Below are 14,168 nucleotides of genomic sequence, written 5' to 3'. Positions count from 1 at the left end.
TTTACAAGACCTATCCATGACCTATGGGGCTATTCATAAATTACGTCATTTCAAATTAGGGGGGGGGGGGTCTGGACATCGGATGACGGTAGCATGACGTAGGAGGAAACGGGGTCATTCGAAGCATGATTTTTGGATGATTTTAGAGGGGGGGGGTCAAAAATCGTCAAAAATCGATGACGTAATTTATGGACAGCCCCTATCTTGGTTTTCCAACGGCTGTTACTTTCTAAGTCGTATCTCAAAAAATCTCAAGTCAGTTTATCAAACATTTTTATGCAAATTATGCGTGAATTGCATTTTGAACAACTGATTTGAAACAAAACATTACATCCCATTCGACGTTTACGGACCACTTATAAAAATGCCCATTGGCAGCTCTGTTTTCCTGCCTCACCCGTTACCCCCGTACTGCCCCTTGGCCCAGACGGCGTGTCGCCCCACAAATCAGGGGGGTATTCTTACCACCCCTTAGTTAACGGGTTAGTGGACCAGTGTAAATGCGGTCTTGGATTACGCATAAAGAATGACTCACGCTAGATCGAGCCGGAGCTCGGAGCAGGGCCGGAGCTTCCGGAGCTTCGTTTTCTATGGAAAGCACCACGTGGTCACCGATCAGCCGTCATAGAAAATGACATGTCGGACGCCTCGGCCCGGGCCCGGCAGGGTCTAGCGTGCGTCATCCTTACTGATAGTTCAGTCCCACAGATTATGAATATCTTAGTCTTTTATTTAAACCATGTAGATGGCAAACAAGTATGCGGCCCGCCTGATAGTAAGCAGTTACCGTAGCCTATGGACGCTTGCAATTTCAGGGATGTTACATGCGCGTTGCTGACCCTTTAAAAACCTGTAACTGTGTGAGGAAATTCGTCTTCAGCCGCATGGTGTGCGACAATTTTGGTTTTTAATGGGTGGGAGGACTGAACACCCTGCCGACGGCGAGCGGTGTGGTGATATAGTTCGTTTTTTTAGCATTAGAAAAAGGCTATGCGATGTTGACGGGTGTTTTAATTGAAAAACGCTTTTTAAACATCAGTAACTATTTATTACTTATGAAAGCAAAAGAATGTAAATAATCGTATATGATTCATAATTGTTACATATTTGCCGTGACTTATTTTTCAAATGTGTTTTTCACTAAAAAGACACGTCAAGATTGTTTACCTTTTTCTTATGGTAAAGAAACGAACTATAGAAAGCGGCCGTTAGCATCATGTCAAACAACATCATAGGCAGTAATTAATTTTAAAATAACTCAAGCCACAGTTACAACAAACTCGCGTTGAGGACTAATGCCATGAGATGCCGCCGATGCATGATGCCGTGGGATGGTCCATTTGCACCATCCCACTAACCCGGGCTTAAACCGTTAATGCAGTATCAAATTGTACTGGTAACCATATTAACTCTAGGTTTAATCGGTTAACCCGCGGTTAGTAGATGCTGCAAGTGGCCCTAAGTGGTGAAGATGGAAATTTAGTAAGTGCTCTATGGTTATTAGAGATGCACCGGATATTCGGTTACTATCCGGTATCCGGCCTATCCGGCCATTATTTTAATATCCGGCCGGATACCGGATAGTGACCTACTATCCGGCCGGATACCGGATATTAACATTGCTTGATTTCGGAGTAAACAAAATTGGATTTAAGAAACAGTCACGGTCATAATCGTACTCGTTATTATTTTAAAACAGTTTAATCATTCCACAAACATGCACGCGCACTCATTTCGAACCTAGAAATGAGTTCGCGCGAACGTTAACTACGAGACAGGTCAAAATCTGCACCATGCGCACCTGAAAACCGAAATGTAGGTATAGTTCCGCCGGCCTAATATTAGGCGGCCGGATACCGGATATTCGGCCGATGGGCAGGCCGAATATCCGGTATCCGGCCAAACAACTATCCGTTGCATCTCTAGTGGTTATTACAAATCTCAAGGTCACCTTACACTGGTTTAGCCTAAAATCGACTCGCAAACATCTTGACCACCATTGAACCATCTTATTCTTGGCACGATGTCAATTCACTAACAACTAGGCGGATAATAAATTCTACTTGAACTGTCATTTCGTGGCAATTTTTCTCTTATTATTTTTCTATCGACTTGAAGGATTTTTTGGAGTTGTTTTTGCATAATTAAAGGCGAAATGAGGTCAGGTAGGGATTAGGGATTGCATTTCGGTCCGGCGGATCCGGTAATCCGGCCGGATCCGGCACTTTTTAGGAGCTACCGGAACCGGATCCGGCTAAAATTACCCGATCCGGACCGGATCCGGGAAAATAAAAATACGCCTACACACAACACGCGCTGTGTGTTTTAGATTTAGATGGAAGGAATGAAGTTGAACAGAACAAAGAACGAATGAAAGGATACAATTTAGTAAGATATAAAGATATTTATTATGACGATGATTGAGCATAAAAGAGGATTTCCTCTTCTTTCTTGTTGGTGACACGATAGTCATAGGGTTAAAGTCGGGTCGGGTTGAATGATTCACGCCCATACAACCATTTCCAGTCGCCGTTACGACGCGGTGTTGACACATCTTGTGTCGACACCGTCTGTTTCGGTCACAATTCCAGTCGCAGAGTCGTCGCCGTGTCGACACAGTTACCAGAAATGGGGAAGGGTCGACACATGACACAAAGTGACATAAAGTGTGGTCGCCGTGTGCACACATTGTTTCGGGTTTGCGACTACTTTATGCCAAAATCATTCGTTCATTCGTTCATTTTGTTCCTGTCAAATGGAAACTGTCAGATGGAAAAATACTTAAATAAAAATAAGTGACATTAATACGCCATCTCTAAAACGGATTACAAGACGTAATTATATATTGTTTGCATTTATATTACAATATGACTTAAATTATTATGGGGAATTAAACTGCTCGAGTGATTTGATAAACTAAGTGTAATATAATCAACGCGCCACCACATTGTTTTAGTTTAGCCGGAAATGAAATTGTTTACTTCTCAGTGCCTGTGTTCATAACTATATTATTTGAAGCATTTTTAGTACTTCGATGCGTATACTATACTTAAATAACAGAAATAACGCTTTACATACTACGAAACTTGTTAATTATGATGTATAAATATGGTTTAAGGCTGAGAAATATTGCAGTCACAAAGTAGTTGCAATGTTTCGACTTTGTGTCGACTCTGTGTTGACACATGACACGCGCTGTCAAAAGTAATAACAAAGTTACTGGTATGTTACTGGATTTGCAAAATGGCTCCTTGTGTTGATTTGTTTTCAGATATTCTCAAAGTGTAAAAATGCCGTGGTCAGAGATGGGCATTAATCGATTAACTGTTTATTCGACTAATTAATGGAATAAAAAAAGTTAATTCTCAAATTTTAATCGCGATTAGTTTAGTCGACCTAACATAGATTGAAATTGAATTATTCTGAATATTAATCGAATAAATTATCGATTAAATGTCGATTGAAAGTTGACAGGGGGCCATTTTTGTACGTAAAAATAATAGAAATGTCTTGCATGCAGATGGTAGCAAAACACTTTGTCATAAAAGTCGAGATGGGTGTCGATATATAGGTTTTAGGGAGTGCCGATTTCGAAAATAATGACCATTTTGGAATCCGAAATGGCGGCCATGCACTGTGTCATAAAAGTCGTCATGGATGTCGTTTTATACGTTTTAGGGGGCCTCAATTTTGAAAATGATGACCATTTTGGAATCCAAAATGGCGGCCATGCACTATGCCATAAAAGTCGTCATGGGTGTCGTTTTATAGGTTTTAGGGGGCGCAGATTTCGAAAATGATAACCATTTTGGATTCCAAGATGGCGGCCATGCACTATGTCATAAAAGTCGTCATGGATGTCGTTTTATAGGTTTTAGGGGGCCCCGATTTAGAAAATGATGACCATTTTGAAATCCAAAATGGCGGCCATGCACTATGTCATAAAAGTCGTCATGGGTGTCGTTTTATAGGTTTTGGGGGGCGCAGATTTAGAAAATGATAACCATTTTGGATTCCAAAATGGCGGCCATGCACTATGTCATAAAAGTCGTCATGGGTGTCGTTTTATAGGTTTTAGGGGGCGCAGATTTCGAAAATGATGACCATTTTGGATTCCAAGATGACGGCCATGCACTATGTCATAAAAGTCGTCATGTATGTCGTTTTATAGGTTTTAGGGGGCCCCGCTTTCGAAAATGATGACCATTTTGGAATCCAAAATGGCGGCCATGCACTATGTCATAAATGTCGTCATGGGTGTCGTTTTATAGGTTTTGGGGGGCGCAGATTTCGAAAATGATAACTATTTTGGATTCCAAGATGGCGGCCATGCACTATGTCATAAAAGTCGTCATGGATGTCGTTTTATAGGTTTTAGGGGGCGCAGATTTCGAAAATGATGACTATTTTGGATTCCACTTTTATGACAAAATTCGTAGCCGCCATCTTGGATTATAAAATGATCATCGTTTTCGAATTCTGCACTCCCTAAAACCTATAAATCGACATCCGTGACGACGCAAGTTATCTTTATTTTCAGATCTAACAAATTGCTACAGAATACAAAGGACAAAAAAGAAGCGAGGAGGTAATGAAACAAGCAAAAATACAGATGATTCCTCGACGCAATTGGGTGATTCTTAAATTGTGTCCAGATTTTTTTTGTCATAAAAGTTTATATTTTTCACATATTACTCTCACAAGTTCCGTGACATTTCGACCTTGTAATTTTTTAAGTAAATGTTTTTGTTTATCTATGAGGATCTCACTAGAATAGTATAATCAAGGTATGTTTATATTTGATGAATGAAATAGTAACGCAAAAAATATATATATTTGTGTCTTATATTCCTGCCGAAGACTTTTATTTTACCTTTTCCTTCTACACAAAGAATTTAGGGCTCTCAATTTTATTTTGACTTCTACAACAGTAAAGCTACGAGGCCATGTTTGGTATCGTTTTCGTATAAATTCGCAGTACCAAATTTAGTTAAGGTATCACATTGACACCATTCCGAAGTAAAAACATATAAACTTATTAAAATACTTTCTTTTAAACTCCTCTTCACGCTTAAACTGCTGAACAGTTTTAATTTAAATTTGGTACACATATATTTTGAGTCCCGAGACAGGATATAATAAGTTATCTCAAAAATCATCCTTTAAAGGTGTGAAATGAGGTGTAGGGGGGAATTCAGAATTGACTTCTTGAAGTTAATACTGTTTAAGTTTAGGTTTGAAGTCATGTTTTCATCATTTTTAACTAAATCAAAGATGTAGACCATCCCAAATTTCATATAAATCGGTTCAGCGGTTATTGATTTCCCGTACAAATTTCCACGCCACTTTTCACACCTTCAAAAGATGATTTTGGTTATAAGATCTATCCTATGTCCTGTTCCGGGACGCAAACTATTTCTATATAGTGATTGCAATCCGGATTATTCGAAGTTCAAAAATCCGGATTTCGGAGCGTTTGAAAATCCGTTTTAAAATTCGGATTTTGAAAAGAAAAAACCGGTTTTTCGGATTTTTTCCCACCAGTACTAATTTGCTCAAAATTAATGCTAATGCGAAATAAAAAGCGGTGCACATGAAGCGGTAACGCGGGAGAGCTATTGCCGGCATTGCGCGTCGCGCACTCGCTCGCACCTGTATGCTTGCCCCGCGTCCGCTTTTTTTATTGTGCTACGCCCAAGTAACAAAATTTGGTACTATAAAAGTCCTGAGAACGTTTTGGAGCGTACTAATTAGTGTTCATGATTAGCACTATAATGGTGTTGTAAACGTTTACAAAACCCCAGATAGGCCCTAGTTTTATCACTGATTTATTCTATAAACATTACATAAAGGCTCTCACGGTGATAAATCAACTCTATGGTTGAAATGTAAAAGTGACGAGAAACGCTCTTTAGTACTAAAATAGTGCTGTCTGCAACGTTTATGTCGCAATTTGGAATTATAAAAGTAACCAATGAAACATGTTTATAGTGCTATTTTGCACCGTAAACGATTCCAGTGATCTTTTTTATCATACTTGCGTCGTGGGTGCCTAAAATATTAAATAAGTTCATTCGCCATTGTTTCTTAAAGTGACATTTGTATTTAGGTAATAAAAAGGATGTACTAAAAGCATTTGTGGACCGTGACTATGCCGGTACATTGTACATGCGAAAATAATTGTATCGATAGAATCATTATGCTGATTTCAAATTTGACAATGCGCTCTCATAATTTTCATGTTTTAATTAAATTAAAATTAATAAAATAAGGACTTGTTCCAACTGTGGCTGCTATAGTACACATAGGCTCCAGCCGTGCCGCTAATGTGCTATTATGGCAGAAAACAGCAGCCATTTTTTAAGTTACGATTTAAGTTATTTAGCAACGTACCAGGTAACTTTTATGGTACTATATAGCACTATAGAAAAACTTTCATGACTTTTAGAGAACTCTTCTAGCCTTATAGCGATGTTAAGAGAGCTTTTAAAAAGCTAAAACGTTACGTAATGGTCGTGCAAAGTCCTTTTATAGTGCAGATTGATCCTCTAATAGTGTTTACGATACTGCTACAATACTAGTACTATAAAAGTTACTTTGACGCATTATTAGTGCAAAATAGGTACATAAAAGCATCAGTAAAGTCGTCTATAGTATTAAATAGTACCATAATCGCTTTTTGCATATCTATTACAGTGCAGCACTTTAAAGATTCTTTTGTATGATCCTATAAGCGTTCTAAGAGCTAAATTATAGTACTTAAAAGGTTTTTAATCTTATAGAAACAAAACGCTTTGTTAAAAACCTTTATAGTACAAGCAGTCACAATGGTTACCATTATAGGCCTACTATATCACTGTTTGGTGATAAAATGCCTTAGTTATAGAACCTTTTGTTACTTGGGAGTGTACGTATGTAACTATGTATTTTGTTTTTATTATTTTTTAAAGATTTTGTTATTGGCGTAGCAGTGTACGCATTCTGTTTTTTTATTTTTAATAAAAACAACTTAATTTGATTATTTGTTTCACTTTGCCTTTATGCCACATATTCCTTTCTTAAAATCCGGATTGAATCCGAACTTCGGATTTCGGTCAAACCAAAATCCGAAAATCCGGATTTGAAAAATGTTCACGGATTTGCAATCGCTATTTCTATACCAAATTTCAACGAAATCGGTTCAGCGGTTAAGCGTCAAGAAGAGTTTCAAAAAAACCGGCCAAGTGCGAGTCGGACTCGCGTATTAAGGGTTCCGTACATTAAGTCCGACTCGCGCTTGACTGCACATTTCTAATAGGTTTTCCTGTCATCTATAGGTAAAGAACTATTTTGTGTATTCAGACGGACATACATACAGACGCACGAGTGATCCTATAAGGGTTCCGTTTTTTCCTTTTGAGATACGGAACCCTAAAAAGATTTATTTTTATTTTGTGGAATGGTGTCAATGTGATATCTTAAATGGATTCAGCACCCCAGATTTATACGAAAACGATACCAAACACGGCCTAGCACCTTCACTGATATAGATATATCAAGATAAAATTGAGAGCCCTAAATAAACTTTCAAGAGCGGATATCTCAAAAACTATTCAACATATCGAAAAAATTGACTGAATAAACTTGTAACAAATTAAATTAACTTTCATTTTGTATAAGTGGCCATGTCGCTGAGATGCATAGTTTCCGAGATATAATCGAAAAACGGGAAAATGGGACCTTCAAAGCCCCCTCTCTCCCCCCCGCTCAAGGGCTACGGCCGGGGACTTTTGATATGTTCACCTCCTAACTTGTCAAACCGAGTTACGGAGTCAAAAATTGTGTTCCGAGCATTTCCCTCTACAACTTTTGGAGCATTCGTTGCCTGACCTAAGTAGCTTATTGAATTTCTTTAAAAACTTTTCTGTAAAAGGTTGACGGGTGTTGGGTGTTTATATGGTTTCGGTCGATTATTATCATTTGCATTGCCCATGATGACTTACTAGAATTACGAGCACACGAGACACTAATAGTAGTTTGACAAACCTTGGTTTTCAAGAGGTATTTTATATTGACATTTGCTGTCACAAATTTGCTGTCAGATTTAGTCGCAAACCGCACGCAAAGTGCACACAAATGTGTCGACACCTTGTTACGGAAAAGTGTAGACACGGCGACGACACTTTGTTTCGAAACAATTCTAGACACATTGTGTGGACTCTGTTACGACACATCTGACTAGAGATGGGTAGGGGTGAGTAAATACTGAGTATTTACTCGGTATTTACTCAAAGCACCCGATAAATACCCGTATTTACTCATTTAGGTGGGTAAAAACGATTGCTTATAAAATATTCAAAAAGTGAGATTTAAGAACAAAATTGTCTTTTATTGAAGAGTGCTAACGTGTATTAACAATATCTATAAAATAAAAAGCATATAGGACGCTTAATTTAGGAAAAAAAGGTAATTATTAGTGAGAGGCAAATTGTGATAATGCATAGTTAACAATTTTGTTTTAAATACATAAGTAGGTATTTACTTTAAAAATATGGTACTTCAATTCTATCGATTTTCTAGATAACTGCATGTCGCGCAAAAGTGCGTGTTTACGCGGCACTTACGACCTTTTATTAAGGGTTTTTTAAAGAAAACTCAAAAATGACCCAACCGATGATGTTCAAAATATTGTTTTTTGTACTCTATTATACGGCTAATCTCCCGATATGTTTTCATATTTTTTATGAACTTTGGTTCTAAAGTTATAAAGAGATAAACATTATTTTGGCCTTTCGAAACGGTTTTATTCCAAAAATATTCAATTTATCCAAAAATGTTCTTAGAAACATTCCAGTTATTTTTAAAGACCAATTTAATGATGTGCAACACGTTGGTGGCTTCTGAATTTTTTTTTCGTGACAATTAGTTACATGTATGGAGTGCCCCTCTTAAAAATACATTTCTTACAATTTTGAGTACTTAAACCAGTATCGGCTTCCATAATACACCTATATTTCAAATTTATATGCCCGTTTCAGCACTCTAAATAGTTTATACCCACCAATTTGGGTATAAACGAGTAAATACGGGTATATTGAGTAAATACTGAGTATTTACTCGGTATTTACCCGTGAGTATTTACTCACTACCCATCTCTACATCTGACATTTAGTTACCACTTTGTGATTCTGCGACTGGAATGGTTATATGGGCGGTTAGTTTTGCTAGATATAAACAATACAAAAGGTAATCATCATATCCCGGTCGGTTTTATGTCAAATGTAGATTTGATTTTAGGTAGCCACAGGTTGGCGTACCACCTACCCTACTTACTACTAAATTATTTGACAGCCAACGCAATGTTTAATTTTAAAATGTCTGTGTTTTTCCTACCTATATTATCCACCTACAAACATATTAAATTCCTTTTCCTACATGAATATTATTCTACACAAATATTATTCCAAAAATGGCTTTGACTACCCACGACATTCATTATTTTTAATTTATTTACCTACGCATTCGAACGAAAATGTGGATCGTTTAAGTTGAACGAATACATATTAATTCAATATACAGGGTTACTTTTTTACCAGTACAATAAATCAACATACGTAATTGTTGCCAACAATAAAAAATACCAGCATTCTTTGTTACTACTATTTGGGAACAAAAAAACAAAAATACCAATGCCCGAACTTATCCGCTAAAGTACTAGAAAATGTGGATGCCTTACGCATCAATTAGCAAACGCACGAACTGGCAACTGTTTGTTTACGTCATCGCGCGCGATTTAGCGAGCGGCGGCGGCACACGTATTGACATAAAAAAATACTACTTGATCCCAATTCTTCCTTCATACTTGCACGGGCTTAGGACCGTCAAAATGAAGATGTTGCTTTGTGTGAAGTATGACAAAAGGTCTCGAAAGCTGATAAAATTACGAAGTAAGTCTGCAACATTTTTCATTGAGGCGTATTTAAAAAATTGGAATCAACTATGTACAATGATTGAAATCTACCCTACATACCTAATTAATGGAGTCCATTTCTCGTACTAATTCACATACTTAAGTAAATGTTCAAAATGCTGTCCGTGGTTTTGTAAAAAAAGCCGTGCCCGTTTTTGTACGTTTGCTTCGATTCTTTCCAAGTAATTTTCACGTTTAATTTCGTCAAACGCACTGTCTTATCGGTCAAAGGGTTGCACTTTGCATTCGCAGTTTCCCGGATGCTTTGTTGTTGATGGTTATTTGTAAGATAAGTGAGAGTTAAATAAAACGGGAACAAATAACACAAACGTATTTTTGAAGGAAATCAAGAAGTGACGTGACAACACATGTCAGTAAGAACAGAAAAATAAAACCTATCTAATGAGGTTGCGTTCTTAGTCTCCAACAGTTGTCAAATCGTGCGCCGCCGGCCGCTCGCCCCGCCCCGCCCCTTTTACCTCATACCGTTGACACCTTGTAATTAGTGCAACCAGAAGTTACTAAATTGGTGAAGGATAAATTAATTGATGCGAAATAAAAAAAAAAAAAAAATTTATTTGTGCAATGTGATCTATTATCGATACCAATGATGTGGTAAAATTTATTGTACCGGTAAAAAAGTAACCCTGTATAATGTTTTACAGTATACCACTTGCGACCTTTTAGAACAACATTATAATTTCCGTGTGAATGTAGTTAGACACATGTTAGAGAGCGGTTCTGGCTGAACTTAAGCTACCCGAGGTTTTCATCGATTTTTGTCAAGTTCTGAATCGTATCTCCTGCATTTGCACTACAGGTAGAATTATAAGACAAACGGCTATCGGTTCTTAAATTTTTTATCTCGATTTTTGTCTACCGGATTTTGAAAGAAATTAATACTTATTTTAGTATGTTTTTTTTAAACATTGTCTAAATTAACACTTTTTTCGTAATTAGATTGCTGTGAAGGATCTGACATATACGAAATCTACATATTTGGGTTCGTCTTTGACGTCTCGAAAAACGTGTCTAAGATTTTAATTTTAAACTAATTAACACAAAATTTATGGCCAGAAAATCAGTTTTTGGCCTTAAATTGTTCAACTTTGATGCCAAATATCTCGAAGACAATGTACTTTGAAGTAAACACGAGATACTATATTGCTTAAAGCCGTTGCTGGTAATATGATAAGCTACAAAAAACATTAGAAAACTAAGGGATTCAAATCGAAGGTCATTGGCGTGGGAGAGCCCCTAAAACAGGAAAATTAACTGATATTTCTTTTCATCATACTACCAAGCTAAATAGCTTGCAAACCTCGCCACACCAATTAATAACCGACCCACCCCCATTCTATAAAAGCATTACACATTACCCTAAAGCTGGGTATAGACATGCTACCCCTATTCTATAAAAGGGTTAATTAAACCAATGGCTTACACATTACGCTAAAGCTGGGTATAGACATGAGTCAACGGTTTTTGAAGGCTAAAGCAGAACATGGATTAAAATCTCTCTTTTTACACAAAAATATAATCGAATTTTATGTTTTATCTCCTGTCCCCGGAATCAAAACTTACTTAATCTCAATTCATTTTGTATCATCCAGAAACGTATGCGAACGATGCTATTTAGCTAAAAAATAAATTAAAAGTGGAAAATTCACTGTCCTGGGTGAGACTTAACACTAAACTTCGCTAGGGCCTGCCTAAGGCTCATTCTTCTTCTTAGTCGTTATACTCTTTGCAGAGTGTCGTGTTCAACAGCTGACATCAGGCACAGATGTTGCTCGCTGTACGATTTCTCGCCATTTTCCGCTGTTGGAGGTCATTCTGGCAAATGCGTTCAGGGGTCTTTCCATGGCAGATTTCATTTGATCAGTCCATCGCATAGGTGACCTTTTACGCGGTCTTGTTCCGTTTGCTCTACCCTGCACCACTAGACGCTCTATGGCTCATTAATGGTGGAAATATTCGCTGTATTGGGTATGGTCTTGGTGGAGCTCAGATGGAAGTGCACCGGGCTAGGTTCAAGTCTCACCTAAGACCATAGAGTAATATAAGTAAAGAAAGAGTAGTACATTTTTCGTCAGTAGCTACACTTGTGACACCTGGTGTCAAGTAGGGGTACTGAATACTGATAGTTCCACTACTTGACGCTAGATGTCGACTACGAAATAACGCGCGTTTTGGAAAGAAAACTGATGTATGGAGTTAGCACTCTTTCTTTACTTCTATTACTCTATGCTATGCCCAAGACAGTGATTTTTTCCACTTTTAATTAATTAATTAATCTCATTTTTTTAGCAAATATAATAACGTTGCGGTTTCTCACGCATATGTGTACCCAGCTTAACTGACCTGTGTCTATTTATAAACATATTGATTATTTCCGACCTTTACAGCGATGTAACTAATAAGGACGAAGGCGCTTAGCGGATAATCACCTCATTAAGAAGAACCTTTTTTTTAAAGCCTCGTACAAATTCTAATAAAGCTGTCTTTTTAGGGTTCCGTACCCAAAGGGTAAAAACGGGACCTTATTAGTAAGACTCCGTTGTCCGTCTATCTGTATGTCTGTCACCAGGCTGAATCTCATGAACCGTGATAGCTAGGCAGTTGAAATTTTCGCAGATGATGTATCTCTGTTGCCGCTATAACAACAAATAAATACTAAAAACACAATAAATATTTAAGTGGGGCTCCTATACAACAAACGTGATTTTTTTGCCGATTTTTGTGTAATGGTACGGAACCTTTCGTGCGCGAGTCCGACTCGCACTTTGCCGGTTTTTTCTGTTCTAAAACCCCGTCCACGCTACATTTTACGCCCAATTTGAATATAAATTGGACAAAAATAAAATTCAAGGAAATTGGCGCGCCCAGTCTACTTCATTCCATCGTGACTAGGGTTTGCAATCCGGATCCGAAATATATGAAATTATCCGGATATGGATCCGGATCCGCGGATCTTCCCATACATTTCGGATCTGTCGTGCAAACCCTAATCGTGACTGATAAAATCAAGAGGTGCCAATTTTCGCAATCGATCTATCAGTGTCAAAAGTGACGTTTCTGGTTGAGAAGAAAGTAATGTTGTTTAAAATACTTGAGATATATATCTCTTTTTGTTCTGCTCTCTCGTAGTCTGATCAGGTACATCATGTAAATTCAGGTACATTGTTTCTACTGTAAAAATATTTTTATTTTATTGTATATTTTGGTGTATAATTTCACTTACTACTGTAAGTACACCAAACATAACACATAGTAATATAAGCATGAAATTGAATTATACTAACTATAATAAATTATTAACAAAAACAGTAAGTAAGAACATAAATAATATTATTATAATCAGTACTAGGGTTTGCAATCCGGATCCGAAATGTATGAAATTATCCGGATCTGGATCCGGATCCGCGGATCTTTCCATACATTTTGGATCCGTCGTGCAAACCCTAATCAGTACTAATAGTGCACGGAGCGACTATAGCCTCGAGGTAGCGAACGGCTGTGGCTAAGAATCTCGGTTCAGGAGTCGAAAATATAACATCTTACTGTATTTTTGCAAATCAATATATGTAGTTGATTGATATCTAAATCCGAGCGTTAACTTTAAATATAAAATATATACAAATAACCTATTATTAAATTTGTAATGCATATTGAATATCAAGTTCGGATTTAATTTGCGGCCTGATCCGATTTCGGGGTAAAGGGATGGACAAGACTATAACGTTATTTTTGTTGGTAACTAGCGGAAAGAGTGAGGATATAGTGTTCGAGCGAAGCGATGAGCGGAGCGTACAGCGTTAAGCTAATGTACTAATAAACAGACATCGTAAATTTTATAGCAATTTCGGTGCAGCGGAGTGGTGTTAACGGAATTGGTATAAACAATTTCAACCCTAATGATTAATTAGCTTTAATTACGTTAATATTAACCTTAATTTACCATTTCAGTTGGAATTATCTATCTATACCAATTCCGTTAACACCACTCCGCTGTACCTAAAATGCTATAAAATTTACGATGTCTGCTAATAAACGTTTTCTATCGTTTTTGCTTTTTTTTAAATACCTATCCTATACGTAGCTATTAAGTAACATGTTCATGCAATACAATGATTCAATAATTTTAAGAAGACATTTAAGAGAGGGCTAACGCAAAATTACAGTTTTTATATTGAATTTTTACAGATTTTAATCAGGG

At 37.2% G+C, this 14,168-nt stretch overlaps 1 protein-coding gene across 3 annotated transcripts in view; it reads right to left on the bottom strand.

Annotated features, from left to right (window-relative positions):
• LOC134801868 (sperm surface protein Sp17) overlaps positions 1 to 14,168 on the bottom strand; it is a 292,688-nt gene that overhangs the window by 75,534 nt on the left and 202,986 nt on the right. The window lies entirely within an intron of this gene.

This window comes from Cydia splendana, chromosome 23 (assembly GCF_910591565.1).
Source record: "Cydia splendana chromosome 23, ilCydSple1.2, whole genome shotgun sequence".
NCBI classification, from domain to species: Eukaryota; Metazoa; Arthropoda; class Insecta; order Lepidoptera; family Tortricidae; genus Cydia; species Cydia splendana.
This window is presented reverse-complemented; position numbering and strand designations above follow the sequence as displayed.